Here is a 9,246-nt window from a genome sequence, read left to right on the forward strand (position 1 = left end):
TAGACATATTAACAGATATAGTTGATAACTGACAGTTCTATAGCAAGTCACACGATCAGCCTATTAAGGTTATAAATCACATCCTAATTGCATATAACCATATCTATCTATCTATCTATCTATCTATCTATCTATCTATCTATCTATCTATCTATCTTTGTTTTCATACATAACGTTTGAGTTAAAGTAAGCATACTATATATTGTGACATGTCATATCAGCAGAGAGAGTTGATAACTGACAGCACTCTACAGAATGGTCAAGACAAGAGTAACAATGGGTAGACGAGGCTACAGCTCCAGGCCCCTACATAAAAATAGGCCCATCACCAGCATGATGATGACCAGCTGCCTAATTGGTCACACAGTCAGCCATAAATTATAAGTTTTAAAAAAGTTTTCTAGTTTTCACACAAAACTATGCATTTCTTTGATTTTTTGAGGAAACAGTATGGCTAATAATGCATAGAGGTATACAGTACATGCACTTGGCTCTGGTCACAACCACACAGCACTGGTTATAGCTCCTGCCCTTCTCAGTTGAATGTGAGCACCACTGTACTAGACAATTGAATATTTTAGGCCTGCTTCTGAGGTGGTGAAGTCAGACTTACTACATTATGCTAATACAGATTCTGTACAGCTAATGCGAGAAAATTGAATTACTATTAATATTTTACGATGTAAATGTGTCCAGCAAAATACATGAATACAGCATAAAATATATACATATATATATATATATATATATATATACATAAAAAATAATCTAACACAAAACCATACATAAACCATGAATACAAAGCAAGTATGGTAAATAGTCAGTATAAATATCTGTTGAGATTAAATCAAAATAGAGTCTGTATTGCCTGAATAAAATAATGAATTAAGGTTTTATTGTAATATATGTGTTTATAGCTCTTGCAAAGACTCGGATGGATATAGGTTAAAATGTCTTCAATAAAAGGAAAAATAGCTTAAAAAGAGACTTTTCATGGACTACGTGACTTTGGACGCATGTCAGTCTGGAAAATGGCACACAAGCCTGTATTCATATTTGCTTTGAATTGGGAAAAAAAAATCAACATTGTATTTGCTTAAAGAGAAGATTTCATCTACTAATGGTCATTCTGACCGGGGCATCCAATGTCAAAGAACACAGATGCATCGTCTGATTTGCTTACTTATTTACTAATAAGCCGACCCCGATACATGCATTATTGTATATAGTAAAACACTGGGTCAATAAGTTGCCATCAGCAACAGTCCTGTCACATGGTAAAGAGTTGCAAATATGGGAGGTTGTAAATATGCATAAAGCAGATATATTGAATGTAGCATCTATCTGCATGAACACATTAACACTATATGGTTTGCATATTCTTGGATTCATCAGAAGGGTAAGAAGTATCATAGGATGTGAAACATCTTGGGTATACCTTTCTGATCTGTTTGGTTCACTGGATTGGAACTAGCTGTTACCAATGATGCAAGCTTTCAACAGCACTGTACGCAAATCACCACTAGCTCTACATATCTATGTTCATTCTTACTGTAGTACGTACATTATTAATACCCCAATGTGTTACTCCCCCTTCAATTAAAAAAATATAAGATATTCCAAATGCCCCACTTTCAACTGGTATTTTAAGTGCAGCTATCCCTAGTGTCCTTCCTATATGGATAATGTCATAGAGGGAATGGACGTATAGCCGTACTCACTGTTAACAGCTTGGATGCCAGATGGAGCTGAGCCTGTAGTGGAATGGGGTGCCGACATTTCACCAGCCAGTGACTGTCTCCTTGGTACAAAGTAGTGGTGCAAGGCTCTGGAACAGCAGTAATAGCAGTGTGAACTTACGGTTCTCAGAAGCTACAAGGAGGACATCCTGCCTCTACCATGTCGCTCATACACAGTGACAAGGTGGCACCGTACATCATACACAGATACACTATTGGTAGTCATCTTGGTTAGGGTATGAAGTCTCCCTAAAGGAGCCAATTTAATGGAGACTATTTGGTAACACACGCCATTTCTAACATCCCCCCACAATACAAGCTTCTACATGTTGCACAAACTTACAACTGAAGTTTTTACATGGTGCTTGGTACTATGCAGGAGATTGATTGCCCCTCTGTTGCCACACTCTTTATTGATCTTATCTTCTATGTCTATGACTTGCAATTCTAACAGGATTTCTTTCAAGTTTAGGACTTCTTTAGCCAATTCTGTCAAGGTCATAGATTCTGCCTCTGTGGTGAGCAGGGCTAATATGGGCTGTTTCCTACTTGCCCAACTTATTGCTGTGCCCGCAAGTAGGAACAGATATCATGTATAAGAATGACGGTTATCTTCATCTGTCCCAACACTCAGCATCACAGAATGACTATAACTTGGTGTCTCCTGACCTTTTGAACACTAATTTGGAAGAGGGTATTCCTTTCAAGTACTGTAGGACTCTTTTTACTGATGTCCAATGTGGCCTCACTGGGTTAGTAGTGAATTGGCTCACCTTACTCACAGTGTGAATAATGTTGGTACGTGTCCCAATACTTGCATACATTAAGTGTCCAATAGCATTGTGATATGGAACATACTTCATATCTTTGGCTTCCCTTTTAATCTTTTGGAGATATCTCTTTAGTCATTTTTGTATTGTTTTCAATGGCTGTGCATCGGACATTCCATATTTTTCAAGTATGGTTTTACATAGGTTTGCTGGTCAACAGTTATGATGCCACTTTTCAAGTCTTGCTAAATTCTCAGACCCATTAAGTAGTGAACCGGACACAAGTCCTTCATCTTGAATTGTCCAAGAGACCCCAATTACTTTGTTGATATGTTATTCTTGACCTGCGAGGAACAAGTCATACACATATACGACAATGATAAAGAGGTTGTTTTTTATGTTTATGGTATAGGCAGTGATTAATTTTTGATATTTCAAATCCCATTTCTTGCAACACAGCATACAATTTTATATACCAGTACCAATCACTCTGTGTTATCCCATTTAACACTTTCTTAAGGAGGCAGACTTCTCCTTCTTTGAACATTCCTTCAACGTAGTATTCTGTTAAGTCGCCAGCTGGCATAATAACATGTTTTGTAGAGCTGATATAGCCATGATTAGGTGTAGAGTGATGGGGAGTATGTTTCACCATAATCAATTCCCAACTTCCACTCAGTCTAGTTGCTTCTTGACTTTGCCTCATAAATATCTAAAGATTCACTGAGTGCAATGTTTGCAAATTCATATCTTCTAGGTGGCTTGCCAATGTTTTATCTAGCAGATAATCTTTGGTATGGTTGATTTTCACGTTACTAGCCTCTGGTTCAGATTTATCTTCAGTTACTGGCATGTCCAATGACACAGTATTTGCTCTGCATGTCAAAGTTCTGCTTTTCTGTAACTTGTATTGTCTCTTTGAATATAATGTACCTTGACTTGACAAGTTTTCTTGTAATTGTATTCCACAATCTGTAGCCTTTACTGTTATGACAATACTGATCATTATGCACTTTATTGATTTTGAATCCAGCTTGCGCCTTCTCTTCTTTGGTATATGGACACAAGCAGTACTCCCAAATGTTCTTAGGTGTTTCACACTTGATTTTATATTTGACCAGGCATCAACTGGTGTTATGTCCTTTGAAGAATGTTTCCTTAAGTAGACTGTTGTGGACACAGCTTCCACCCAAAACCGCTTCTCTATGTCTGTGTCCTTCAGCATATACTTTGCTTTCTCCACTAGTGTACGGTTTGCTTGTTCTCTAGCTATGTTTTGCTCAGGACTATAAGCAATGGTTCCCCTACAACCCTAACTGTGTGGAGTTTGTATATTCTCCCTGTGCTTGTGTGGGTTTCCTTCAGGTACTCCGGTTTCCTTTCACACTCCAAAAATATACTGGTAGGTTAATTGGCTCCCAACAAAATTAACAATAGTGTGTATGTGTGTGTGCATGTGATAAGAAATATAGATTGTAAGCTCCACTGGGGCAGAGACTGATGCGAATGGCCAAATATTCTGTGTAAAGCGCTGCGGCATATGTGTGCACTATATAAATAACTGGAAATAAATAAATAATAAATAAACTGATGCTCTATTCCATATCTTGTTCAATAATTGTTCCACCTCTCTGTTGAGATACTCTCCACCATAACCAGATATCAGATCCTAGAGTCTGCAGCCTCTTTGGTTCCCTACAAGTGTATTTTGGGGTATATTTACTAAAGTGCGAGTTTATAAAAGATTCTAGCTATTATCTTCTACAAGGTGCTAGATAAATGATAAGTAGAATATGATTGGTTGCTATGAGCAACACCTCCACATCTATAAACCTGAACTTTAGTAAATATACCCCTTGTAATCTGCAATTTTCTTTGCTACTTCAGATTTCTCCTGTATGAAGAATACATGAGTCAATAATTGTAACAAAGTATCTGTATTCACTAAAATACTTTACTTCCATTAGTCCACACACGTCTGAGTGTAATATTTCAAGTGGTTCTGTAGTTATATTTATTGACTTTGGAAACGATTTAGGAGTCTGTTTCCCAAATTTGCCACCTTCACACATGGGTTTCTCTGTGGGTTTCAAATAAAATAATAACAAGAAGTCCAGTATTAGCTACCAGCTGCAAGGATAGATTCCAGCACATACAGGCCCTCATTCAGAGGCGGTCGGCGGATGCAAGCAGTCGCTCAGAAACTGGGCGGCTGCTTGCATCCTGACCGCCCGCCTCTGTTTCGGTCGTTAGGCTGTGGGTTTACACCCACAGCTCTAACGACCGCTAGGGTGATGGTCCATCGGGACTTACGACAAGACCCTAGGGTAGGGTCTCACTTGTCGTAAGCCCCGGAGAGCTTCTGGCTCTGTCAGAGCCGGAAGCTCTCCACTGACATCACTAGTGATGTCAGTGGGGCCTCCCCCCAATGGCAGGCGTTCCCATGGGAACGCCTCCGTTTGGGCTGCCACCCCCCCGGCCCGCCTTCCAAACGGGGCGAGCTGTCAATCAACATCGACAGCTCTCCCCCTTTGGAAAGAGACCCGCTACGGCCGGCGCTGTCAGTCGTAGCAGGTCTCACGCATGCGCACGAAGGAGCCGGCTCCCTCGTGCGCTTGCACACTGGACAAACATCGAGGCGGCCGTGCGGTCGTAGACCGTACGGCCACCTCTGAATGAAGCCCACAGTCTCCACCACCAACATCTTATTCATTAACCTCCTCACTAATGAGTGGAGGTAGTCCTGTATCCAATTTTCAAAGGCAAACTAGGTCCTCCCATATACAGGATTCCCAAGAAGAATCCATGCACACTAGGGCTGCTACTGCTGGGGGTGAATCTTCGTAACAGAATGGGATTATGAAGACTAGTAGTTTAAGACAACAATTGACTGTGAAACAATCATTTGCAAGAGGAGCCAAGTATGAAAGCTGCCATTGTGTTGCACAGCAGATCACTGAAGCCATTACTGCTTTGTTAGCATTAGATCTGTGTCCAATATCTGGTTTTAGACAATTTGTTGTATCCATCCTATCAAATTCCATCTCAGTTCTATTTTACCAGAACAGCAATTGCCCACCTGTCCCGGGACATTAAAGAAAAAGCTCTTTTTTGCCTAGAAAATGCCATTGTACCGACTATCCACTTAACTACAGATATGTGGGCCAGCGATACTGGTCAAACTAGATATTACATGACAGACCACTGAGTGGGTGTATCACCTTAAGCAGCAACAGTATCTAACATAATGCCAGCTCATTTACAGACAGGCTACTCTCTGTATCCCTGGCTTTACTAAGAAGTGTACCAGTGTCAATCTGTTAGAAAAACTCAGGGATTTGATAACAAAATGGCTCAACCTCTAAAACTCACCTCAGGTTTTGTCATCTCCGATAATGCAAGTAACATTGTACAAGAATTACAACTGGGTCAAATTGAAGACATTACATGTTTTGCGCACACAATAAACTTAGTGGTTTAGAATTTCTCAAAAAATGATAGGTCCATGCAGGTCATGCTGACTCTGGTGCGGCATTTTCAGCATTCAGCAACTGCATGTTGAACATTGCAGCAGCTGCAAGAACAGCTCCATTTGCCAGGCCATCAATTGAAGTAAGAGGTAGTAACCAGATAGAATTTCACCCTTTATATGCTTCATTGACTGAAGGAACAGCAACAAGCCATCGTAACATACACATCAACCCATAACATAGAAAGAGGGGGAGACTTCCAGCTCCGCACCCATTAGAGATGGCTGCAGTCTGAAACAGCTCCCTTATAGCTGCAGCTTTTACACTGCTCCCAGACCTCCTGAGGGTCTGAAAAGTCGGGACTTTGGCACCGCTATTGTAATGAACATTTTGGCTGTGCATGGAGAAGTATTTTACACCTCTCATGCCCCCTAAACAGCAGCGCCAGAAGCAAGAAGAGGTGAGGGGTGAATCAAAGATGGCCACAACTCACACACAGTCACCACACCCAGCCACCTCTGCCTCTCCCTCTTCCTCACAGACTGCTTCTAAGGCCCTGGAAACCCCTTCTCATGCTTTAGCAACTTATTCTGACATAGTTCAAGCTATTAAAACAACCATGGCTCCTCTGATGCAGGAACAAGCTGAGTCTTTTAAGCAAGCACTCCAGGAAGCTAATCACAATGTACTGCAGCTTACACAGAGGGTGCAATCTAATGAAACTAAGGTGGGAGAGGTTTTCCATGATGTTTTTCTACTGAAGCAACAACATGATGCCCTAAAGAAAGAACATTATCAAATTCTTAACAAGTTTGATGATTTAGAAAACCGCTCAAGGAGAAACAATTTGCGCATAGTCGGCCTCCCAGAGTCACTTAAAGGTGACGCACTTACTAGTTTTCTCACCACCTCTCTGTTGGATATGCTTGATATACGGGATTCCTCTGGCGACATTGTGATAGAACGTGCTCACCGTATCGGCCCACTGCGAGACAACCCGGAGGTTCGCCCTCGAGTGACCATCTTTCGCTGTCTGAATTTTCTCCACCGTGAGGCAATATGGCAAGTTTCCAGAAAGCATTGCACGCTTACATGGGATGGTCGCAAGATCTTCATATTCCAGGACTATTCGGCAGAGGTCACGAGAGCCCACAAAGCTTTTAATCAGGTGTGTGCTAACTTGGTTAAGTATAACCGGCTCTTTGCCCTGCTGTTCCCGGCTCGTCTACGAATATTTACTGGGGACTCCTCCGTGGACTTTTCTTCTGCAGAGGACGCTGCTGCATTTCTTCGTGAGGAGACTGAAATGGCTGCCGATGATTCTTGCTCCCATATGGACTCTCAGGGCTGACATATAGGTTCTATAAGTTTCATTATCCTCTACCTTTTTATATTGCCTGTTATCATGGAGGTTTAGATCTCTCTATATAGATTGTTCCCGATTTTTTAATCTATGTATCTGATTATTTTTTGCTGTTTATTGATGTAATTGTTTCAATTACTTGAATTATTTATGCCTTATAATTTGTTGTGTTATATTATTGTCGCTGGCGGTGGCGACTGTCCTGACAATATGTTTGCACATTGTTCCACCCACATTGTTTATGTTGATGGCTGGTCTATGTTTATGCATATGAGTGAACCGCTCAGATTTAGCTGCAGCTTCCTGGAGCCTTATTCACTGCTCTCCTATTTGTGTTTACTGATATATTCCATATATACACCGGGAAGTCCTGATTTCTGGCCTGATGGCTTGCAAGGACTCATGTTCCTTGCCCTGGTTTGTTTTATTTTATTTATTTTTTTCTCCATGTATGTTTTTTTTTCTCTTTTTTTTCCTTCTCATTATTACTTTGTACCCCATTTCCCTATTCCAGCAGTGTCGCAGAGTCTTTAGAGCTTTTACTATTTCCAAGTGGTTATCTTATCAGCAATATGTCATGTTTCATAACCTGTAGCTGTATGAACCTTGGGTACATATTTATATATTTTCATGTATGATTTGCATTGTCCCTGGTCTTTTTGTATGCTTAAAATTGCATTATGACTAATCTCAAATTTTGTTCCTGGAATGTGGGGGGCATTAACTCCCCCATAAAACGTAAACGTCTCTTGGCATATATTCGTAAATTGCATATTGATGTGGTTATGTTACAAGAAACTCATTTACTGCCTCCTGAAATTTTAAAACTTAACACCATGGGATTTTCTGTATTAGCCTCGGCCTCTTATAACTCTAAGAAACGTGTTGTGGTTACCCTGATTAGGAAACAATTGGCCCCACAAATTCACTTCTCCTACTCACACCCATCGGGGAGATATACAATCACTGACATTAGTATAGCCGGTGAGAGGTTTGCAATATGTAATTTGTACGCTCCCAATCAGTACTCCAGACGTTTTTTTCAGGTTCTATTGGGTAAATTATGCCCTTATATGGACTCCTCACTTATTTTTAGTGGAGATTTTAACATGGTTTTCTCCCCTTACATGGATAGACAGCAGCCTCCTTCCAGACACCGTGCTGCCCCGTCCCTAGGCCTCCCTTCCCTGGCATCAGAATTACGCCTGATAGACGTGTGGCGAGTACTCCACCCTACAGATAGAGAATTCACTTGTTTGTCCGCTGCCCACGCCACACTGTATAGACTACACATTACTTTCAGACTCTTTGCTTTGCAGAGTGGATGATGCAGGTATAGAGCCCATCGGATTATCCGATCATGCACTGATTTGGTTGACGTTGACTCCTTTGGTAGATACGGGATCCTATAAACCTTGGAGATTTCCTTCTTACCTAGCCAACTCAGTTAAATTTCGTAATATGCTGGAAGCAAAATGGTGTGAATATGCAACGAATAATGTCGAACATATAGAAAACCAGGCTTTATACTGGCAAACCGCCAAATCTGTTCTTAGGGGAGAAATAATCACCTACATGTCTAAATATAGGAAAGATTATTCCAAATTGTACTTAAAGGCCCAGGCAGAACTGACCAAATCATTCAGAGTATTCAAACTTGATTCTAACCCCACCACTCGTGAGGCTTACACACAGGCTAGGGCGCACTTCAGTGGGGTTCTGGATCAGGCTGCTGCTCGCCAGACCTTTCGGAATCGCTGCCACTTTTATAAACATGGCAATAAATCAGGGAGGCTGCTGTCTAATCTGCTGTGTACCCATTCCACCCCCTCTTCTATTACCTCACTTATGACACCTTCTGGCACTGTGTCGAGAAAGGGGAAGGACATTGTTAATTCCTTTGG

Source organism: Taudactylus pleione, unplaced genomic scaffold (genome assembly GCF_031769625.1).
Source record: "Taudactylus pleione unplaced genomic scaffold, aTauple2 ptg000915l, whole genome shotgun sequence".
Lineage (NCBI taxonomy): Eukaryota > Metazoa > Chordata > Amphibia > Anura > Myobatrachidae > Taudactylus > Taudactylus pleione.